The sequence below is a fragment of the Cyprinus carpio genome, chromosome A13 (assembly GCF_018340385.1).
Source record: "Cyprinus carpio isolate SPL01 chromosome A13, ASM1834038v1, whole genome shotgun sequence".
NCBI lineage: Eukaryota > Metazoa > Chordata > Actinopteri > Cypriniformes > Cyprinidae > Cyprinus > Cyprinus carpio.
In genome coordinates this window covers 7,360,186-7,383,442 of record NC_056584.1, presented here as the reverse complement: position 1 = coordinate 7,383,442, position 23,257 = coordinate 7,360,186, and the positions used below count along the sequence as shown (strand labels likewise).

Here is a 23,257-nt window from a genome sequence, read left to right as displayed (position 1 = left end):
AGTAACCTGAACCTGACAACTCTTTTTTTATGGAATGTTGCAGTTATATATATATGAAGTTTGAGTATATAGAATGAAAATCAGATTTTATGGAGTGAAACTTGAATAGATTGAATGGAAGCATGAAGATATGAATGGAACTCTGAATATATACAAAAAAAAACTTAAAAAAATGAAATGACAGTAATGACATTTAATGTAATTCTGAATATATGGAATGAAAGTTTAAATATACTGAATAAAAGTCTGAATATATGGACTGAAACTTAAATATATTGAATGAAAGATTGAATATTTGGAATGAAAGTTTGAATATACAGGACGAGAATTAAATTAGGCAGGTGGATGATTGACATTACAGAGTTCACCGTTGTTTTGAAAAAATGTCAGTTGTATCTTACTGGTAAAATAAGTAACAATGTTGCTTGTGTGAACAGCACATTTGTGTATTTACCTGTGGTTCTGGTAATTTTACGGCAAACTAATGTGAATCAGATGTCATCTGAATTGTAATGTACTGATCTAACTGCTGGAAAACTCAGCGCTGTTACACGTTCTACAGGCTCGTGCAACAGTTTATTTGGTAATATGTTTTAGATAGTTGTAAGTATGCACATCTTATAAAAATTTATCTTGGATTTTAACTTGAATGAATAGCCGCAAATAAGAGTAAGGAAAGACCACAAGAAGGAAAGACTAGGACATTATTTGACATATTATTAAATAAATAGATTTTACAAGTATCAGGGTTATTATAGTTAACTAGAACCATAAAAAGTATGAGTTAGGCCCTGACGAGTACTCAATTGAGCTCTATTTTCTGTCTTTTTTGCATTTAAATGGACAAAAACACAAACAGTTGTGTGATACTTAAATGCTTTAATAAAGCATTACAATTTAACCAAACTACTGTATCTACTGTATATTTAGTTGACTAAAATTTTATATTTAATAGACTAAAACTAAAACAATTCAAATGACAAAAATATGACTAAAACTACATGGCATTTTAGTCAAAAGATGAAACCTAAATCGAAATTTCCTGTCAAAATTAACATGGGTACTTTGTGAAATGTCTAAGATGATGGAAATCAAGACTTTTTTAGTGTTTGGAATATGACCAGCTATTGCAAATATTTTTCTAGTTCAACAAAGTATTGGAAAATTTGAGGGAATGTATTGAAAGTCATTCAAATTAGAAAGCTATTGCTCTGGTAACAATGATATAACTAGCTATATTCACCTGATACAGACATTTAAGTACTGTCAAATTTGCATTTTAATTCCATACACTGCAAATTTCATTCTATATATTTAGACTTTTATTCCATATAATATTAAATTATTCAATAAATAAAAACAATCATCAAACAAAATAAACATACATTCAATACATACAATCAATCATCACACAAAAAAAGACTTTCATTCAGTATATTCAAACTTTCATTTAATATATTCAAGTTTCATTTTATTCCGTATACTCAAACTTCATAAATTCATATTATAAATATCATAATTTCCTGAACAGCATGCCATAGGCATTTCATAAAGTTGAAAAAACTCCAGTTGAGTGGCCAAAGGAATGTGCTGGGCCTTCTTCAAAAAGTGTACCAGCGGTATCCTTCGGTGATCCTCCAGACGACCAGATGTCGATCGCTGTATCAGAAGGAGAGCTCTGTGAGGAAGATTCGGCTGCGCTGCCACCCTCCGGGATGGTGGCAATGCCTGAATCAGATCCAGAGATGACAGCTATGCTTTCCTGTGCCGCTGAGAAGGTAGGGCTCGAGTGGAAACCTCCACCACATCCCGAGCCTTCATGGTTGGATGATTAGTTTCTCGGGGTGGCTCGCGCTGGTTCTCAGTGCCCCGCCCCGGTGCCTTTCTTCACGGAAGTGCATGAGGTGCACACCAGGTCGTGGACAGCTTGATGGTTCCTCCTCCCTCACCACCCTCAATGGTGGTGCAGCGAGGGGGTACACTTCATTATACCCAAGAAAGGCGGTGGGTTACGACCAATCTTGGACCTGCGTGTCTTGAACTGGGCCCTTCATCGGTTACCATTTAAGATGTTAACACAGAAACGCATCTTCGGGTGCGTTTGTCCCCGAGATTGGTCTGCAGTGATCGTCCTGAAGAACGCGTACTTTCATGTGTCGATGCTTCCGTGCCACAGACCATTTCTGTGGTTTGTGTTCGAAGGACGGGCATATCAGTACAAGGTCCTGCCCTTTGGGCGGTCCATGTCAACCCCATGTCTTCACGAAAGTCAAGGAGGTGGCTCTTGTTCCCCTCAGAGAGCAGGGTGTTCGCATCCTATCTCAACGATTGGCTTATACCTGCTGCTCCGGCACACCTCAGCCTGTTGGGTTGGGCCAACTTTGCAGAGATTCCCTTTTCTCGGTATGGAGTTGGATTCGGTTGAACAGACAGCACGCCTCACAGAGTAACATGCGTGGTCGGTGCTGACCTGTTTGAATTCGTTCAAAGGCAGGATGGTGGTCCCACTTAAATTATTTCAGAGGCTCCTGGGGCATATGGCAGCTGCAGTGGCACTTACACTGCTAGGGCTATTGAGTATGAGACCGCTTCAGCACTGGCTTCATGGCCGAGTCCCAGAGTGGGCGTGGCGGTGCAGCACTCACTGGGTCCAAATTACACCGACCTGTTGCCAAACCTTCACTCCGATCTTACGTTTCTTCGGACAGGAGTGCCCCTGGAACAGGTCTCTGGGCATGCTGTGGTTTACATGGATGCCTCCACCAGCAGCTGGGGGGCCATGTACAACGGGGATGCAGTGTCAGGGTTTGAACAGGCCCCCAGCTGCACTGGTATATCAATTGCCTAGAGTTGTTAGCAGTGCACCTCGCCTTGAACCATCTCAAAGGGCACTTAAAAGGCAAGCACATGCTGGTCTGAACGGACAACACAGCAACCGTTGCGTTCATCAACCGACAAAGTGGTCTTCGCTCCCGTCGTATGTCGTAACTCACCCGCCAACTCCTCCTTTGGAGTCGGAAGGTTCTGAGGTCACTTCATGCCATTCACATTTCAGGCCTGATCAGCTGTACGGCTGACAAGCTGTCTCGAGCTACGCTCCCAGGAGAGTGGCGACTCCATCCCCGGATGGTCCAGCTCATTTGGAGACATTTCAGAGCCACTCAGGTAGACCTGTTTGCCTCTCCAGAGACTTCTCACTGCCAGTTTTTCTACTCTCTGAACGAGGGAACACTTGGCACAGACGCACTGGCACACAGCTGGCCGCGGGGCCTGTGCAAGTAAGCGTTTCCCCCAGTGAGCCTTTTTGCACAGACGCTGTGCAAGGCCAGGGAGGAAGAGGAGTAGGTCTTGCTTGTGGCGCTGTATTGGTCCACTTGGACCTCTGGAAACTTCTTATCTGGTCCCTGGATGGGACGTGGAGTTTCTTGGTGACCCACCCCAAGAGGTAGTGGACACCATCACTTTGGGCGAGAGCACCATCTATGAGACACGGTTACAGTTGAAGTGGAACCTGTTCATCGAGTGGTGTTCTTCTCAGACCCCCGGAGATGCCCGATCAGGGTCATGCTTTCCTTTTTGCAACAAGGGCTGGAGCGAAGGCTGTCACCCTCCACCCTGAAAGTCACCCTGCTGACTCCCAGGTAATCCTAAAGCCCTGGCCAGGCTATGTGCCCAAAGTTCCCACTACTCCCTTCAGGGATCAGGTGGTGAACCTGAAAGCGCTGCCCCTGGAGGGGGCAGACCCAGCCCTAGCTTTGCTCCGTCCCGTCGGAGCCCTGAGATGCTACGTAGACAGGGCACAAAGCTTTAGGAACTCAGACCAGCTGTTTGTCTGTTATGGAGACTGGCAGATGGGGAAGGCCGTCTCTAAGCAGAGGATGGCCCACTGGATTATGGATGCCATTGCCCTGGCTTATCAGGCCCAGGGTGTGCCCTGCCCGCTCAGGTTGTGAGCTCACTCTATTAGGAGTGTTGCATCCTCCTGGGTGCTGGCTCATGGTGCCTCGCTGACAGATATCTGTAGAGCTGTGGGCTGGGCGACCCACAGCATGGTCGCTAGGTTCTATAGCCTTCATGTGGAGCTGGTATCCTCCAGTGTTCTCACCTCAAACGGGTAGTGGCACTGAGAGGCCCCAGTTAGTGTTGGCTTGCTAAAACTACTCCAGAGTGCCTGTTCTGTAGACCCAGTTGAGCTCCTCCATCCCCTCGGCAGCCAGATGCAGCAGAAAATCTGGACCAGGCCTTCACTCGATGAATCCTCGAGAACCGGTAGAAGGCTGGGTTCCATGTGTGAGACCTAAGTGGATCCCATATGTGTAAAGTCCACAGTATAGCCTCAGGGCCCATGTTTCCCCGGCAGATGTCTGCCATTCCCAAGAGGGTTACAATCACCTCCAATTTTCCATATGCATCTAAACGGATGTTCATATGTGTATTTGCTTCCGAAACCTCCTTCGGGAAGGATGGGGCTTTTGCAGCATCCCTGTTCCAAGAGGAACGGGTATGTTTTCCCAGTGTTATCCAATCTCACTGAGTGGGCAGTGCTATGACAACAGTGAATGGTCTTCTTGTTGCGGACCCTGGCCTACACCAAAAAGGGGCACAGGCTGCTCACACAGGGCACTGGAAGGGGCAGCATCCATGGTGCTTTGGTAGAAGATCCTGATTCGTTGGTCACTCTCGACGGCACGTCGGTGAAAGGGAACGTCTCAGTTACGTATGTAACCCTCGTTCCCTGAAGGAGGGAACAGAAACATCACGTCCCATCGCCATGGCTGCTGAGTGGCTGGGTCACCTGGTAACATGGTATGCATTGCACCTGCTGCCTTTTTATGCTCACGCTGTGATCAGCTGCAGCTGGATGTAACAATTGCATGCTAATGTGCATTGGCTCATTTAGTTTACACTTAAAGTAGATTGGTCTCTCAAAGCGAGATCCCAATTCGTCGGTCACCGAAGTGACATCTCCGCTCCCTCCTTCAGGGAACGAGGGTTACATACATAACCGAGATGTTACTTTTAGTATACGTGTTAATTTTTTATTTAAACCATTGTCCTTGTTTTTTATTGCAGTACTAAAACCAACTTTGGAGTTGTCTGATTTGGAGAGTCATCATTTTTGGTCTTCCTTTCTTACAGAAATAGTTCTCACAAAAAAATTATTTACTTGCCCTCATGTCATTCCAAACCTATAAGACTTTTGTCTATCTTTAGAACACAATTAAGATATTTTTAATTTTCTCTCATAATTTTTTTGTAAATCATTGAGAGTCTAGATAATCAGTATTTTCAATCTTCTATTGTAGAAGTAATCCATGCCAATATTTATATCTGAATAAATCTTAAATTATATCATAGCGAACATGTCTGTTCAGAAGAAAATATTGGTTTCCCAGACTTGGAATGGAGGACAAAAAAAATAAGAGAATATTAAATATATTTATTTGTGTTCCAAAATAAACAGTTTATATGGGTTTGGAACAACATGGGGGAGAATAAATGATGACCATTTTCATATTTTTTTGGTGAACTAACCCTTTAAAGAGCAGCCCTCTTCAGTAGCATATTTCAAATGTTCAATAAAATCTTTTTTTAGCTAAAAACAAGCATCATTGATGATGCCATTTTGTCAGGACATCATTGTGGGGAATTATTCTTTTAATCTTTTTAGGTACATTGTTATACAGTGTAAAAAAAAAAAAAAAAACACCTAAAAGTGTAAGCGCATTAAAATGGAAGTCAGAAGAATACAGATTAAATGTATTCTGTGTTAGCATAAAGCAGCAGTTACGGAAGTTACGAAAAAACGTAAAATGCTGGAAATCTTTTCTTTCTTTCTTTTTCTTGTGCTTGAAATGGTTTTACTCCTTTACAAATCTATTCTTCAGCTTGCAAATTTAATGTAGGCCTATGCTTACAATTGTATGTAGGCTATAGGCTAATTCTAAGTTTGTAAACATTCAGAATCCATGCGCATCATGGTTGCAGAAAACCTGGGAGAGCCTTTACGGCCAGAGAAGAATAAAAGAATGAGTATATATATATACATATACATATATATATATATATATATATATATATATATATATATATATATATATATATATATATATATATACAGTACAGACCAAAAGTTTGGAAACATTACTATTTTTAATGTTTTTGAAAAAAAAAAAAAAATTCTGCTCATCAAGCCTGCATTTATTTGATCAAAAATACAGAAAAAACAGTAATATTGTGAAATATTATTACAACTTAAAATAATAGTTTTCTATTTGAATATACTTTAAAAAAATAATTTATTCCTGTGATGCAAAGCTGAATTTTCAGCATCATTACTCCAGCCTTCAGTGTCACATGTAACATCCAGTCTATCACATGATCATTTAGAAATCATTCTAATATTCTGATTTATTATGAGTGTTGGAAACAGTTCTGCTGTCTAATATATTTGATGAATAAAAGGTTAAAAAGAACTGCATTTATTCAAAAAAAAAAAAAAAAATCTAATAATATATATTCTAATAATATATTTTCTTTACTATCACTTTTTATCAATTTAACACATCCTTGCTGAATAAAAGCATTGATTTTATTTAAAAAAGAAAGAAAGAAAAAAATATTACTGACCCCAAATTACTGACCAGTAGTGTATATTACAAAATATTTATATTTTAAAAACATAGCTTCTTTTTTTTATTTTTTTTTTTACTTTTTATTCATCAAAGTATCCTAAAAAAGTATCACATGTTCTGAAAAAATATTAAGCAGCAGAACTGTTTCCAACTTTGATAATGAATCATCATATTAGAATGATTTCTAAAGGATCATGTGATAATGATCCTAAAAATTCAGCTTTGCATCACAGAAATAAATGATAATTTAAAGTATAATAAATTTAAAAACTATTATTTTAAATTGTAATAATATATCACAATATTACTGTTTTTTTTCTGTATTTTTGATCAAATAAATGCAGGCTTGATGAGCAGAAGAAACTTCTTTCAAAAACATTAAAAATAGTAATGTTTCCAAACTTTTGGTCTGTACTGCACACACACATACATATATACGTATATATATTTATATATATATATATATATATAAATTTGATTTTATATTTCAAAAATCTGACTTTATCATAATTCCGAGATTATATCTCACACTAATGATAAGGAAAAACAACTCATAATTTTTTAATACATTTTGACTTGTGCTATTGTAGTATTCCTTTTAAACTTAGCAAGAGAGCACACGGACACTAAACAGTTTCTCAACTCGCTCTTTTACTCTTCTTCTTCCTTTTCTTTAGGCGCAACATCTGAACAACCTACAACACAATCAGCACAACAGCTATGTGGTGTAGGCTATATAGTCTCTGTGAAGATTCCTATTTTTTTTTTAAAGTATCTGTGTTTGGTAATTCTGTGTCATCCATCTCCATTAAAAACACAATATATCTGGCAATATAAATTTAATCTTCTATAATGTAAAATATAATATGCAAATTCATTGTGGAACTGTACGCTGATAGCACATGTAGCCTACATCATGGCGATCTCTATATAACCATATTGTGCTTGTTTTCTTTTCTTTCTTTTTTTAAAAGCTTGCTCTGTTCTTTTTCTATTCTATTTTCTTTCTATTTATTATATAATTAAAAATATTGCTACGTGTAGCCTACTGCATTAAGCTAACTGAGACTTGTTATAGCACTTGCATATTATTGCTCTCTTGTTGATTTTGATTGTTTCCATTGTTCTCATTTGTAAGTCACTTGTAGCGTCTGCTAAATGAATAAATGTAAATGTACATCTGCAAGACGTATTTTTTTAGAGTTTGCTCATCTGCAATATGTCTATTGGATGTTTGCTATAAGATGTCAAATAGACGTTTAGAAAATGTCTTTAAGATGTTTATGATTTAGAATGTATGACATCTTAAAGACGTCTATCAGATGTTTGTACACAGCATATGCTTTTCAGATGAAGCAATCTTTAACAGACATCTTGCAGACGTACCTGTGCTATCTGGCTAAGGTTAGATCAGTCTGTATGAACACATTACTCACCCACAACAGGCAGTTATTTTGTTCACATTTAGTAAAAAAAAAAAAAAAAATGCTTAAACTATTCCATAAATTACATAGCCAAAATCTGGTTTATTATAGTTATTATAGTTTCACCATATTTTTATGTTGTAACACGTTCAGAAAAAACATCCATAAAATAAATGGTAATGTAAAATAATTACATGTGTATATATAAAATAATTGTAATATAATAGATATAATTTAAATAATTTGATTTAAATATTAATTACATTAATTTGGAAGCATCTAAAAATATCATGTTTAGGTTTCCAGTCTTTTATGTGACTTTTCTTTTTCTCTCCTGTAGGAATCAGCTGCTGTGTATCATGCACTTGTGCACTGTACTCGGGTACACACATGCAGGTGAGTAATGCCATCTAAATCAGAATCTCATCATTTCCCATGTGATTTACCAACTTACAGTACAGAATAGAGTCCATTATTGCCTAGTCTTGTGTAACCAGACACTTTGATGATCAGCATATTGCTGTGGTCACAGAACTCATTCTTGCCAATAAACACCCAATTAAACAGCAGCAGACCTTCGGACCATCATGTAAAACTAAAACAAACTGTGATTGTTCTCTCTACATGTTATTTGGGGGTGGGTTTAATTGAAATATTATACCACAACAGCAGACCAGTGTGCAAAATAATAATTCAAATAAAAGTAAGACAGTATCAAATTAATTATTTTTGGAAAACAAAACTCTGATTATCTTTAGAAGAAATTATGCCACAACTTTACAAATTTTGGCAAATCCAGCGATTTGATTTTCCTCAAAAAGACTCATAATGTCAACCCAGCTCCTCTCTACTCTTATTCTTTGAAGTTGCTTTTGAAGCCAGCCAATCATATTAAACTTTTACAGAACCAAAGGTGCAATATGCATCAGACACTTAGTAAAGGTACTGTGGGTGGTCTGTTGTCGTGCTTCCTGATGCTGAAACTTCTTATTGCAAAATGAGCAACATTAGTCTGGTGACATTACCACCCAGAGGATCAAAATATGTCCAAAAACTTTTTTCTTTTTTTTTTATAACTAGGCTCAAAGTTATGCTTCCAAGTTACAGGTTTGTGGTCTGACAATTTGAGCTATATTAAGCTTTCATTTGTTTTAGACAATTCAACTCAATCTGAAATAGATAAAAACTAGATAGGTTTGTTTGTTTTGATGTCTTTTTTTTAAAAAAAAGCTTTAACTGCAGATTCAGGCCACTGTTTTAGTTTAATAATGTATTTATAAAAGTTTTTTAAGACATGAACTATTTTCTTGATTTAAAAAAAGTTATAAAAATTAAACCCCTGTCTCCAGAGATGAAATGTTATGAATGTTTCAATGTTATTTCTAGCATAAAATTACTATTGTAGTAATTAAATATTCACTCAGGTATCAACAAAGCTCACTGTTTTGTTGTATATCATTAAACCGTTATGCTGCCTCAGAAGTCTGTCCTAAATCAGTTATGTGCATTATGCATCATGTTCTGGTAATAAATTGTGAGAATTTTTGCAGAGATCTTGCAAGGTGTTGCGGAAACCTTTCAAGTGCAAGTGAAATATTAAAATGATTAGATATTACATATAATTTGGTAGTAAAAAATAATGTGTTGCACATTTTATGTCACAAGCAAAAGTACAGCTGGTCTAAGCTTCAGCATGGGGCACATCCCAGTCTCAGACTCGGGTACACGAGACTTTATTAATAGCTTTAAGACATGGTCTCCATCTCTCTGGCCTGCAAGTACAGAAGGAAACATGTTATAATGCCAAAGCTTGCTTTCTATTGATGAAGTACCCACACAGTTTGGACCATACTGAAATAAATGAGAACTAGCCTGTGCTTCACTGTGCTGGGCCTTCTGTCGCCGTGCGAGGAAGAACTTAATAGAGGAGGAAAAACAGTTAAGACTACAAGAACCCATCCAGTTAAATCATCAATTAACTAACTTTAGCTGGAAAAATGTTACTGTCTTCTTGCATCATTGACAAACAATTTTCCTGTTTGACACTGTAAAGCTGCTTTGACACAACCAGTATTGTATAAAGCACTTTACAAAAAAAGGTTACCTGACTTGACTAAAATGAAACTTGAAAAATATATGGTGCTTAACACAACCAGAAGTCCTGCAATTACAATCAAGCTGACCACCACAATGACAGCAATGATACCACCAGTCAGCCTCTGCATGGTGAAGGTGGGCGCCACTTCATCTACATAGTACACAAGGATGTTCTCCATGGACACCTTTGATCCCTCAACACTGACTTCAAATGGTTTATAGTCTTGAAAGAGAGGCAGAGCTTTGATCTACTAAAGACAAATTAATTTAGTTACAAATTAAGTAACAACATAACACCTGGTATGAAGATAAGAAATTGAAACGACACTCACATCCTTCTCCATGTAGTAAGTCATGAGGGACAGGTCTGTAATACGTTCCTTCTCGCTTTTGACATCCACAATGACACGACCATCTTTGTCATACTGGAAGAGAGGAGGTGGGTCATGTTAGGTTCTGTACTCGAAGTACCAAGTTGAGGGGTTAGACAACATCAGTAAATTCTTACCTGAACCTCGGTCACAAATTTCTTATCCAACTTGTAACGTTCCAGTAAAGCATTCTCAATCCCACTGTTAAAAAATAAAATAAAAACATCAGTAAAACAAAACATAAGCAGAACTTCATATTTCACATGGTCCAGCAAGACCCTAGAAATCAATTGCGACATACGTCCTCAGTTTGGTAGTGGTGTGTGGAGATTCTAAGAAATCCACATGGTGATAGAGATTCTGAGAAGAAGTCTACGTATTTAAATTAAACCCAAGTGTTGTTGAGAGATTCTGAGAAGTCACGTACTCAGAATGTGTTCTATTCATAATGATAAGTTTTATTTCAAAAGTTAAAAATTAATATTTCATGGTAAGGATCTGTCTCATATATATATATTAACAGGTTTCATTTTTATATTCAAAAAATGTTTTTGGTAAACTTTGTGGTATATTTCATATGTAATTTCACAGTATTTCTAACTGCGTAGTCAGCTTAGTCTGTTTTGCATATGAAGTTGAACTGCACGTATTGTTCTTTTGTATCAATATTTCTTAGAATTATCAGTATGATACTTTGAATCTAAAAGAGGAAGAAGTCCAAAATCGAGACATTGACTAGACTATTTTTAAAGGTCAGGTGTTATTAGTGATAGCCAGATGACGACTTATGTCTAGAACAACAGTATATAAGATAGACTCTGCAAAATAGAATAGGGGTTTTGACTTTCTGAGACTCTGGTCTCTCTATCTTTCTCAGCTCACTTCCTCTTCTTTGTCTTCACTCGACAACTCTTAGACTCAGACTTAGAACTCTTACAGGTTTTTATTCAAATTCAGATACCTTGAAATTCAGATACTTTGATACTTTAATATTTTAATACTTTGGTATTTTTGATTTAAAACAAATAACTGTTTACGTTTTACTTACAATTTTACTAATGTTTTGATTAATACTAGTTGGGTTCAATCCATCATAAATGGATTGTTATTAAAAATCTACTAACATTTGATTTACATTTTCTATATTTGAAGGTTGTTATTATTATCAAGAACTTTATTTCCAAGTTATGATTTGTGGTTTCTGTTCTCTATATTCTTTTTAATAAATTTACCTATTATTACACCTTGACCGTCTGAATTGGATTAAATTTTGCATCAGTTAATGGAGGCACCGCTGGGATACTGATCGATCCTTGAAGTATATTTGATGCATCGCAAGGAAAGATAAAGAGAGGTGAGTTGCTCATCTAATTCTCTTTATGGGCTTCTGTTGTGCAAACCTGCCGAGTCCAAGAGCTATATCTGCGGACCCATTTCGTTCATTTTTCTTGACTGCAGCAAGAGAACGAATTTGGGGCGGTACGGTGGTTTAACCGTGTGTGTGAGGAATGAGCGCGCGCGCTCTGTGTTTGAGAACGGCGATTTGCGGCATTAAATGTGTTGTTCACTGAAGGGGTTTACCGACAGTGTGGATAATTCTGCGTAGCAAGTACACTTTGCGGGGTTTACCGGAGGTGTATTGCGGGCGCTTTCAGGGTTTACTGAAGCGCAACAGTTTTTGAGACACGCGCTGTCAGGGATTACTGCAGCGTGCTGGTCAGATCTGTATGTCGATTCTCTGTTTTGATATAGGCTCTGGGATGGACTCGGCAGTCTTGACACTGGCAGAATTCCACCTTGCGACTAAATTTTAAATCCATATATTTTGACAATTGTTTGAATGTGGCAGAATACCACATTGTGACTGGCTTTCAATTTTGTATAATTGTTATAACTGTCAGACGGCTGATCAAATTAAACAAATTAAGAGTAAAGAGAACACGAAATTTAACAATTTAATTAAGTAAATTTAATTAAGTGTATTTAATTGAGTGTATCTGAATTGAATAAAACTTTTTCTTTGTTGGGGGTGGCAACACACGAAGTAATGGCTCATGTGTATGTAAAAGGAGCTCTTAACGAAACTCTCACTGCCCAAGTAGCGATGTTAGGCATCGGAAATAAAGAAAAGATTAAACAGAAAATGGCTAAAGATGAATTTAAAGAAATGTGGGGTCCGCGTAGGCAGTGTGAATGGGGGTGATGAAGGAAGTTAATGATCCTAAGAAACAAAATAAATATGCACGAGTTTTGTGTTGTTTGAGGATTGTGCAAGCAAAAGGTCTTTTAACATATCGCAATGGAAGAATAGTTTATGTGGATAAACTGGCACAAGCCGCTAGAGATACTACGCAAGATATGTGGGATTTATTAGACATTGTAACTAAGGAGCCAAGAGCAGATACAGGGAGAGTTTCTAAAATTGATGATATCTATAGCCTCAAAACTGAAAGCAGCGATTGCCAAGGCAGGGAGACATGTGACGAATGCTTCTGAGAATGGTGGTATACAGGTTGTAGCTATTTCTCCTGGGCACCTGGAGGAAGTTGAGGATGGGTGGGGCGAGTATGTGAAACTGTGTCCAAAATTACCCCGCTATAGTGAAATTGATCAGGAATCGACAGCGGCTGGTCAAGTGGGGGTTTATCGATCTATGGGTGTGCAAGATTTGAGATTTGACTAGTATTGTAAATACACTGCCACTCATGAAATCTAACAGTACCAATTCTGAATTTTGTGATTGTTTGTGGGTAATGGCAAGAGCCAACCGCCTAGCAGTAAAAGATAAAAGATCTGTATTCAATTTGTGAGCAAGTCTGCCCGTCTACATACACGGGACAGATCATCTCACCCCTCCTTTACAGCCACCAGCGAATGCAGATGATTACGCAACTCAGTACAGAGTGCTGCGTATTGAAGTACAGCGAATAATTGTAAATGGAATTCAAACTTTCACTAAAGATTAGGCAGGGTCCTAATGAACCATTTGTTGATTACACTGAGCGATTCACAAAGGCACTGAAAGAATTTGTGGCAGCACGACAGGGGCCTGACTTGGATTCTCCAATCATGCTCCACACTGCGCAGTTAAATATGAATGCTAAATTTACACAGTTCTTTCATTCTTCTCTGCCAACAATAATTGACTGGTCTTCTTTTGTTGCATGGGGGACACGGGCTCAAGACATCATGGAGCAACAGAAAAAAGGACTGGTTGCTGCAGTTGGTCAGCCCTCTGCTCCAGCATTTCGTTGTTATCATTGCCAGCGCGATGGTCACTATGCAAACAGGTGCCCTGATCGAAATTTAGAGCGAAATTTCAGAAAGCCTAGTTCCTCTTTTCAACAACAGCGGACACCAAAACCACTTCCTTGAGATTGTGCTTAAAAATAACCCTGGTGCAGAGAAGCAGGGTGCTGACCTGGAAGCAGGTTGAAAAACTGACAAGAGCTTTTGAGAATACAGACTGACAGATAGTGGCCTCAATTTTATATGAGCACGAAGACCCTCGTCCATTTTTACATTCTAACTTAGGAAGCCAGGATAGCTACATTCTTGTGGGCCCCCGGGTCTGCATCTCAGTAACTGATATTAATTTGCCTTTAACAAACAAACAAATGCAACTTCAAGGTATATCTGGTCGCAGTCTTTCCACACAGTCTCTATTGATTCCTCTAATAATATATCCATTTGAACAGCCTTTTTGGGTGCAATTCTGGGTTGGAGAAAGCCAAGTTGGCATGGCAATGGGAATGGATATATTGAGTAAATTGGAAGCAGATGTTTTGCTGACTAGGGACCAATTAATTAGTCAGCATTTACCAATTCCCATACCAGTGTTTAATAAAACTGGAATTCCTAAATTAAGCCTTGGAGCTATCACAGCTAATGGAAAGGGGAGTCTACTGATTCCTCAGTGATGCAATATTTCTCTGAGAAATTTCCAAATTTGTGGTCAACTTCTAAACTTGATGTTGGTCTTTGCAGGATTAAACCTTTGAATGTTTCAGATCCTATACATCCTCCAGTATTCCAGTATCATCTTCGGAGAGAAGCAGAAAGAGCTAAACAGGAAATTGTGAACCAGCTTCAGGAATCAGGGATTTTGGTAAGGTGTACTTCCTCAACGAACTTACCTATGCAGCCTGTAAAAAAAAAAAAAAAAAAAAAAAAAAAAAAAAAAAGCCAGATGGTAGCTGTAGATTAACTATAGACTACACCACATTGAATGCTGTGACTCCTAAAATAACTCCTATTGTTGCTAATCCGTTAACCATTCTAAATGACATTTCTCCAAACCATCGCTATTTTAGCGCAGTTGACATAACCAATGGTTTTTGGTCTTGTCCTATCAGAGAAGAAGATCAATACAGATTTGCCTTTCAATATTGTGACGACATTCTTCTCACATCTCAAGACAAAGCACAACACTTGAGTGTACTCACTCGGTTGTTGAAAGCTCTCCAAGAGGCGGGTTTCCTCTTGAACAAACGAAAGGTCCAATTGCTTCAATCGGAAGTTACATTTTTAGGTCAAAGTATAGGTTGTGAGGGAAAGAGACCTCTTCCAGACCGGGTCATAGCCATTACTCAATTAAATAAGCCAACCACAGTTACTGGTTTAAGATCATTAATGGGGCTATTTAATTTTAATCGGATGTATATCCCAGATTTTTCTGATTTGGCTAAACCTCTAAGAGAGGCTCTTAAAGGAGGCCTTCCGGGTGCTTCGCCTTTGGAGTGGACAGCAGACATGGCTGAGTCCTTTACTCTCCTCAAATCCGCATTAGCCTCTTCTCCCGCGTTACATCACCCCGACATGACAAAGGCATTCCATGTATGGACACATGTTGGCCCAAGTGCTTATAACTGTGTGCTGGGACAATGTAAAGGTGACAAAAGTTATGGCATTGTTGGATATTATTCAACTTTGATTCCCTCTTCCATGAAAGGACAGATGCCATGTTTGATGACCTTGGACTGTGCTGAGTGGGCGTTGAAGATCACTGAGCCCATAGTCTGTTACAATCAGATGATCCTTCACTCTCCACATCGCTTTCTACGCCTGCTCACAGAGACAAAAATAAAGTTGATTTCAAATCAACAACGTGCAAAATGGGAAACTGCTCTCATGAACTGTCAGCTCACTGTTGTTGCAGACAACCGGACAAATTCTGCCTCCCTAATGGAGAATGAGGGGAGTGCACATGACTGCGCCGAGGTAATTATCTGTGACAGGGGACATTTTATCAGAGATGAACTGTTTTCAGATTCTCTGGACATGTTCGTGGATGGCAGCAGTTTCTACGAGGGTGACGCGCTATACGGGTTGGGCGGTAGTGGAGGGGAAGACGTGCGAGGTCTTGGCTGAGGGGTCGCTTCGGGGAGGAAGTGCTCAGATAGCTGAATTGCATGCTTTGAAAGCTGCCTTAAATCTGGCTCTTAAACTAACTGCAGGTGAAAATAGCTCCACTAATGTAAATATTTTTACTGATAGTGCATACAGCTACCATGTATTGCAGAGTTATGTCCCTGTTTGGAAACGTCGTGGGTATTTGACCACAGCAGGTACGGTACGCCAATAAGTCATCAAACCGTGATTAAAGAAATTCTTAACACGTGTGAGAAAATTCCACCAAACAGTGTCGCGCTATGTAAAGTCACAGGTCACAGTACATTCAATGATTGGTTGGCGAAAGGAAACTCTCTAGCTGATAAGGCTGCGAGAGAAGCTGCAAAGGGTGTGGCACTTGAGGAAGTAGCTGTTATTTTCCCTGTTCATCCTGACTGCACGGGCTCCGAAACTTTATCTAAATTGTACACAACTGAGGATCGTGAAATGTGTCGTGAAATTAGGAGCTACCTTAACTGAAGAAGGGGTTTATGCCCTGAATGACAAAGTCATTCCGCCTAGCGGATATCAAACTAAACTAATTGATCTGTACCACAGCATTGCACACCAAGGGGTTTAGAAAACACATGCTATGTTACAACAAACATGGTTTTGGCCAGAGATGTTACAAACTGTGAAAGATAGACTGTCCAGATATATACACTGTTTGCAAGTGAAGCCACATTTTGGAAAAGGTAAAATCCCAATTGGTCACAGTCCTCGCCCGTGAGGACCATTCACACATTTACAATTTGACTTTATTTCGTAACCTTCTGATCATGGGTACAAATATGTCCTAGTTTTTGTTTGTAAATTTTCCAGATGATCTGAAAGGGTATATTGGATTTTCAGTCCCTCTCAATGCACAATGGTTCGGGAATGATAAATTTTCATAAAATAGGGGTATCTTTACTGGGATTTAGGTTATAAGCAATGTCTGTATTTGGTAACTGTGAGGTGACTGAGGTTCTGACCTATGTCAGGAATGCAATAACAGTGATTATTCATTTAGCCCGGCTTCCAGAGAATAATACATATATATGTTTATGGCAATTAATTTATTTTACAATATAACAAATTAACCAAAATTCATCATAGTGTATAAGACATATAAAAAGAAAAATACAAATAAGTCAAATTTCTTTCTAAAAAGGTCTTTGGGTTTTAACTGTACCTTCCCCTAAAGCTCAGTTGTTGTGCTCAGGTCCTTCGGGTCCACTGAAGGACACTTTATAGGAGTATCTTAAAGTACTCACGTGCGCATTGAAGAATGCCCATGTGAGTGCCCTCAGTGCTCAAAATGCTGGAGATCTTAAAACACTATATTTAATGTAAAAGTTAAAAATCACGTACAAGTGGGGGACGAAGTGATGATAAAGAAAATAGGGAACTTAGGACCAATGTCCTCCAGGTATGAGAGTCCTTATTCGGTGTTGTTGACTACTCCAACATCTCTTCTTGTTGAAATCGAGCCAGGCTTGACTCGATGGATGCAACTTGCACAAGTGAAGCCTCTGTCGCCGCTTGCTGATACTAACTCTCTCTCTAATGTGATTTAGTCCAATAGGTGCAGTATTTTATATCCGAGGAATGGGAATGGCTGCTAAGGAAGAACAATGACTAATTGTTTCCTCTCTTTAGGTTCTCAACTATGATTCCATTCCGGACCTGTTGTGTTAATAATAAAAAAAAAAAAAAAAAAAAAAAAAAGAGACACTGAAAACCATGGTGTTTATGTTTATGTGTATTGGTGTTGTCCTGTTTGGTTGTCTATGTGTCGTTGTGTTGTGTGTGTTGTGTTTTTATCCAAATATTTCTGCTCCTACTATTTTATATCTCTAATAGGTACGAGTGCATGCTGTCACAGAAATATTCTGCGTATATTTACCACACACGACTGGTTCTAAGGGTGACTCTTTGATGTGACTTCTGCAACACTGCAGCTCATTGACATTCTGGGAGTGGTTGCTGTGCTCGTGGCTGGACATCAGTGTTTCATCGCATCATCATAACATTACTCGTTAACTAATTCTACGTCATCTGAGAGACCTGTGCTAAAGTCTACCAACTGATATATATAGATTTACATATAGATCAAAAGATATTTTTATTCTCCCATTTATACCAGTAGTCATGAGGAAATCTATACCTTGCAGGTGAAGGGTAAGGAAAGGGTATGAGATGTTGAAAACGATCAACGAAAGTTTGGAAATAAACGACATGGTACCATAAGGACAAATATCTTCAACTACTATCTCCTAAGGGCAAGAAGAGAAAGAACGATGATAGAGTTTAGAGTTGGGAAAGATGGAAGGCTGTGGTAAGTACTCAACCCAGCAAAAGTCCAGGGGACGCCAGGGGTCGAATTTCCTTAGGAGTTCTCGTCTGGCCATCTTGGTGAAGATCTTTGTTAATTTTAAGGTAGCTGGGGTTAGAGAGGTATCTACAGTACTATCTATCTGAAATTGTTTTATTGATTTTTTATTATTTCATGTATGCATCATTTATTTTTCTTTTGAATTACTCTGTATATCCACATATTATTAGAGGAAATGAAAGTAACTAAACTTATCAAAAGTCTCGAGTAGAGATTTGGTGTGTGGAGATTCTAAGAAATCCACATGGTGATAGAGATTCTGAGAAGAAGTCTACGTATTTAAATTAAACCCAAGTGTTGTTGAGAGATTCTGAGAAGTCACGTACTCAGAATGTGTTCTATTCATAATGATAAGTTTTATTTCAAAAGTTAAAAATTAATATTTCATGGTAAGGATCTGTCTCATATATCTATATTATTAACAGGTTTCATTTTTATATTCAAAAATGTTTTTGGTAAACTTTGTGGTATATTGCATATGTAATTTCACAGTATTTCTAACTGCGTAGTCAGCTTAGTCTGTTTTGCATATGAAGTTGAACTGCACGTATTGTTCTTTTGTATCAATATTTCTAAGAATTATCAGTATGATACTTTGAATCTAAAAGAGGAAGAAGTCCAAAATCGAGACATTGACTAGACTATTTTTAAAGGTCAGATGTTATTAGTGATAGCCAGATGACGACTTATGTCTAGAACAACAGTATATAAGATAGACTCTGCAAAAAAATAGAGGGGGGTTTTTTGACTTTCTGAGACTCTGGTCTCTCTATCTTTTCAGCTCACTTCCTCTTCTTTGGCTTCACTCGACAACTCTTAGACTCAGACTTAGAACTCTTACAGGTTTTTATTCAAATTCAGATACCTTGAAATTCAGATACTTTGATACTTTAATATTTTAATACTTTGGTATTTTTGATTTAAAACAAATAACTGTTTACGTTTTACTTACAATTTTACTAATGTTTTGATTAATACTAGTTGGGTTCAATCCATCATAAATGGATTGTTATTAAAAATCTACTAACATTGGATTTACATTTTCTATATTTGAAGGTTGTTATTATTATCAAGAACTTTATTTCCAAGTTATGATTTGTGGTTTCTGTTCTCTATATTCTTTTTAATAAATTTACCTATTATTACACCTTGACCGTCTGAATTGGATTAAATTTTGCATCAGGTAGCATCAAGAGGAACAGCCACATCTTTATGCTTCAGTTCCAAGCGAACCCAACTAGAGAAGAAAACATGGTATAGTCAGAATTTACTAGTCTTGCTTCCTTCCACAAACAGCATTACTATTCCAACCACACTTTAAACTAGGTGCGTCAGTCAGAAGAACAGCTCTGCTAATACAGTACTCACTAGGTCTCCACAGGCTCACACTTGATGTTCTTGTCTCCCTTGTCACTTCTGCGCACACCAGCACTGTTGACACACCAGCACACATCAGTGCCGTTACACTGGATTGCCTTGAACCTTCCATCATTCTCACATTCTGGGTCATAGATTCCATCACTGTCCACAAAGGCAGTTTCTACAGGTTTTCCACCAATGGATCTTGAGGTCATTTTGTTCCTGATGCGAAACATCTCCGCATTCATGAGGTAGCACTTGGGAATCACTGTGGGTAGGGAGAATTGAGGACACTTACTACACTTGATGGGAACAAAACGCCTTGCCTGGTTTGTTAGTAGACGCTAGGAAAGCTGGAGCTCAGCTAGTTAAGGTGGAGTTATCAAAACTCCTCAAACCAGACTGGGAGACCAGTTAAGTCAGTCAAGAAAACAATAGTTACCAAATAAATTATATACGTATATATATATATATATATATATATATATACACATAAATATATTGTCACGGGCTGAAGAATCACACGACAGGGGTTAGTGCAAAAGTGAAGCCCCGGAGGGTGTATTTATTGAAAGGTGCTTTGCTTGGTGCTGAATCCTGTGGTGTCCAGTGCTCGTCCTCGGTGCCACGTGATCCTGTTTGCCGGCCGGCTGAGTGCACGGGGACTTGGTGTCCGGTGCTCGGGTGGCGAGCTGGTCGATCCGCAGCTTTCTGGAGGGATAAGAGACACAACGTTAGTTTCAGTCATCGGAAGATCCTCTCTTCCCTGTGTCACCTTCAGGCGCAGCGTTTATAGTCCTCTCCTCATCCGCTTCAGCTGGGACCGATCAGCCCGCTGTGATTGCGTGCAGGTGAATCTCCCTCGTTGCCAGGGCGACGCTGATAGGTGCCCAGGACACGGCTCACAATATATATATATATATATATATAAACATACTCACATTTTGTACAATCAATCACTTGCTTGATTGCCGGGGTAAACGTAAGAGAACACTGGCATGGGTCTCCATCACATTTGGCCCATCTCATATTGTTACAAGAAAAAAAAAATTGTGAGAAAAGTGAACTTTGTTTTAAAAATACTACAACATTATTAGGTAGATGGGTTTAAGTTTAAATGAATAAGCCAGTATAAGTAGAGCTCCCCCACCCTCACACACTGAACCACACCCTGGATCTCATTGTTTTGTTTGTCTCCCAACTACCAAGTTATCGACTAGGATTAAACAGTTTGTCATAATTAAACCCGATATAGTTCGCCTTGTAAGGTAAGTTTGAACAGCTTATGTTTTAATTATAGTTAAAATAGTCGTTACTTACATTGTGAGGCGACCACATCCACAAACACCACAACAAACAAGGCGATCAAAACCTTCATCGTGGATAAGAACTGAAAAACAAAAACAGTTTCGGCATTATAAATCACTCCGTTAGAGGAACTGATGTGTTAATCTCCAGAATCTCTGTACAATTCAAATTAGTCTTTAAACACTAAAACACTGAAATCTTTTTACCGAAGCTTTAAGAAAAACTAGAAATCCAACCAGAAAGAGTTAATCCGCTTTTTGTGGACCCTCGAGCTCAACAATGAATAGATCCCGCAGATATCCTCTCTCCCTCGCCAAACCACTGATCTAAACGCGCAACAGACCTGTCTTCTTTGCTTATATGTTTGAATGAAAATATGTGATACCTGATGTTGTTTCTCTTTGTTATTTTTCCATATGTCCACTGGATGATGCTCTTATATGTTGTCCTGCAGTGATACTGTGTCTGATATTTTCTGGCTACACCCTGTAGCACATTTTCAAATGACCAGGATTGCAGTTCTTAAGTGTGACTTGTGCATAGTTGCTACAGAATCAGCAAACTTTGCTGTTTATATGTTAGTTGTCAGCAATTCTGATATTTCTCCAATTTAACCTCGTTATTTCTCTACACTAAAAAAAAAAAAAAAAAAAAAAAAAAAAAGCTTTATAAAAGATTTCACTCACCAGAATATAACCATCTCACATATAGTTTAAAGGGGTCATATGAGGCTTTTTTAAAGATCATTATTTTGTGTATTTGGTGTAACAGAATATGTTGACATGCTTTTATGTTCAAAAAACACACTATTTTTTTCCATAGACTCCCCATGTTAAAATACCCAACTTTACAGCAGAAAAAAAAACATGTTTACAGCCTGGTTCAAAAAATGATTTTGGTCTATATAGCTAATTTGGACACTACGTCCATGTTTTTATACAGTCTATGATCTCCACCCCTAAACCTACCAATCTCCACCCCCTAGTTGGGTATCCAACCACGCCCCCTGGATCTTGCGCTCTGCAGTGAGGGGCTACTGGGATGGCGACAGCCTTTGAGCTTCAAAAACGCTCTTCAGGAGTCTACGGGTGACGTCACGGACACTACGTCCATGTTTTTATACAGTCTATGACAGAGTGGTGTGACAGACACAGTGATGAAGCTCGTATGTATTTGCAGTACACAAGCCACGGACGGTTAAGACAGCTGACTCCTCTGTGACCCTGTCTCTCTATCACACACACACACACACACACACGCATACACGACGTGCAAAAATTCCACATTTGATTGTCAATAGCAAATACTTTAATAACAAAACATACTTACAGTAGCCGATTGAGAAGGGCCAGATCATCGTAGCAAAGTCAGAATTCCCTCCTCTCCTAGGTTCACCAAACGGTCATCCATAAAATGCGTTGCTGTTCTGTTGTAAGTAATCTTAAAGCTTCCTAAATGCATCTACTTTCGGAAGGCCAAATAAAGTGCTTTTGCTTTCGCCTAGATACACACAAGCTGTGTCCCAAAGTTGAGTGTACACACCTCGAAGCCCACGGACTCCGAAGACCAGGCCTCCGAGGTGCGTGAGATGCTCCACCTTCGCAGGATTTCCTAATTCCGGCACCATGTGTTCCCGATTAGCGCTCTGTCCCATAGCAACGGTGCAAGAGGAGAGCTAAAGAGAGAGGACAATCCTGCCAGGATAGGTGGAGCCAGAACGTCTTGTTTTTATGCTTTTCATTATAATGGAGGAGACTGTGATGTACCTCAGACTTAGCCAAGACTGAGGCCAGATAAGTTATACTGGTTTGCTGTGTCCTTTGTCATATTACAACTTTAAATGCAGGTATTGGCACTGGTATATAACACTGAATTAAAAAAAAAAGAGTGTAGCACTGCTCATGTTCAGCAGCAGCTGTCACAGCTGAACAGTGCTCTGTTTGACCGGTCCAAGTCCTTTAAATGCAGCCTTTGATATAGTTAGCAAGATTTTGTTAATATTCTGACAATAAATGTTGTTACTTTCATTTTCAAAATAATCAGAGGTGGACTGTAAGGAAGTACATTATACTCGTACAAATATGAAGTACTAAGGTTTCTTTTTTTTCCTCAAAGACAGCAGCACTACAAAAATATGGTTTTTTACAACATGGTGCATTGTTGCAGATTAAACTACCCAACAGTATATTTAGTAGGCAGCTTTAAATGTAATAGCACATATTCAGAAGTAAAATGCAACATACACAGTAGCACAGCAGTAATATTAAATACAGAACAATACTGTATACCTTTACT

The 23,257-nt window shown here is 38.5% G+C and overlaps 1 pseudogene; it reads right to left on the bottom strand.

Annotated features, from left to right (window-relative positions):
* Positions 1–9,712: 9,712 nt before the first annotated feature.
* On the bottom strand, positions 9,713–21,032 carry LOC109067498 (annotated as a pseudogene).
* Positions 21,033–23,257: the final 2,225 nt, after the last annotated feature.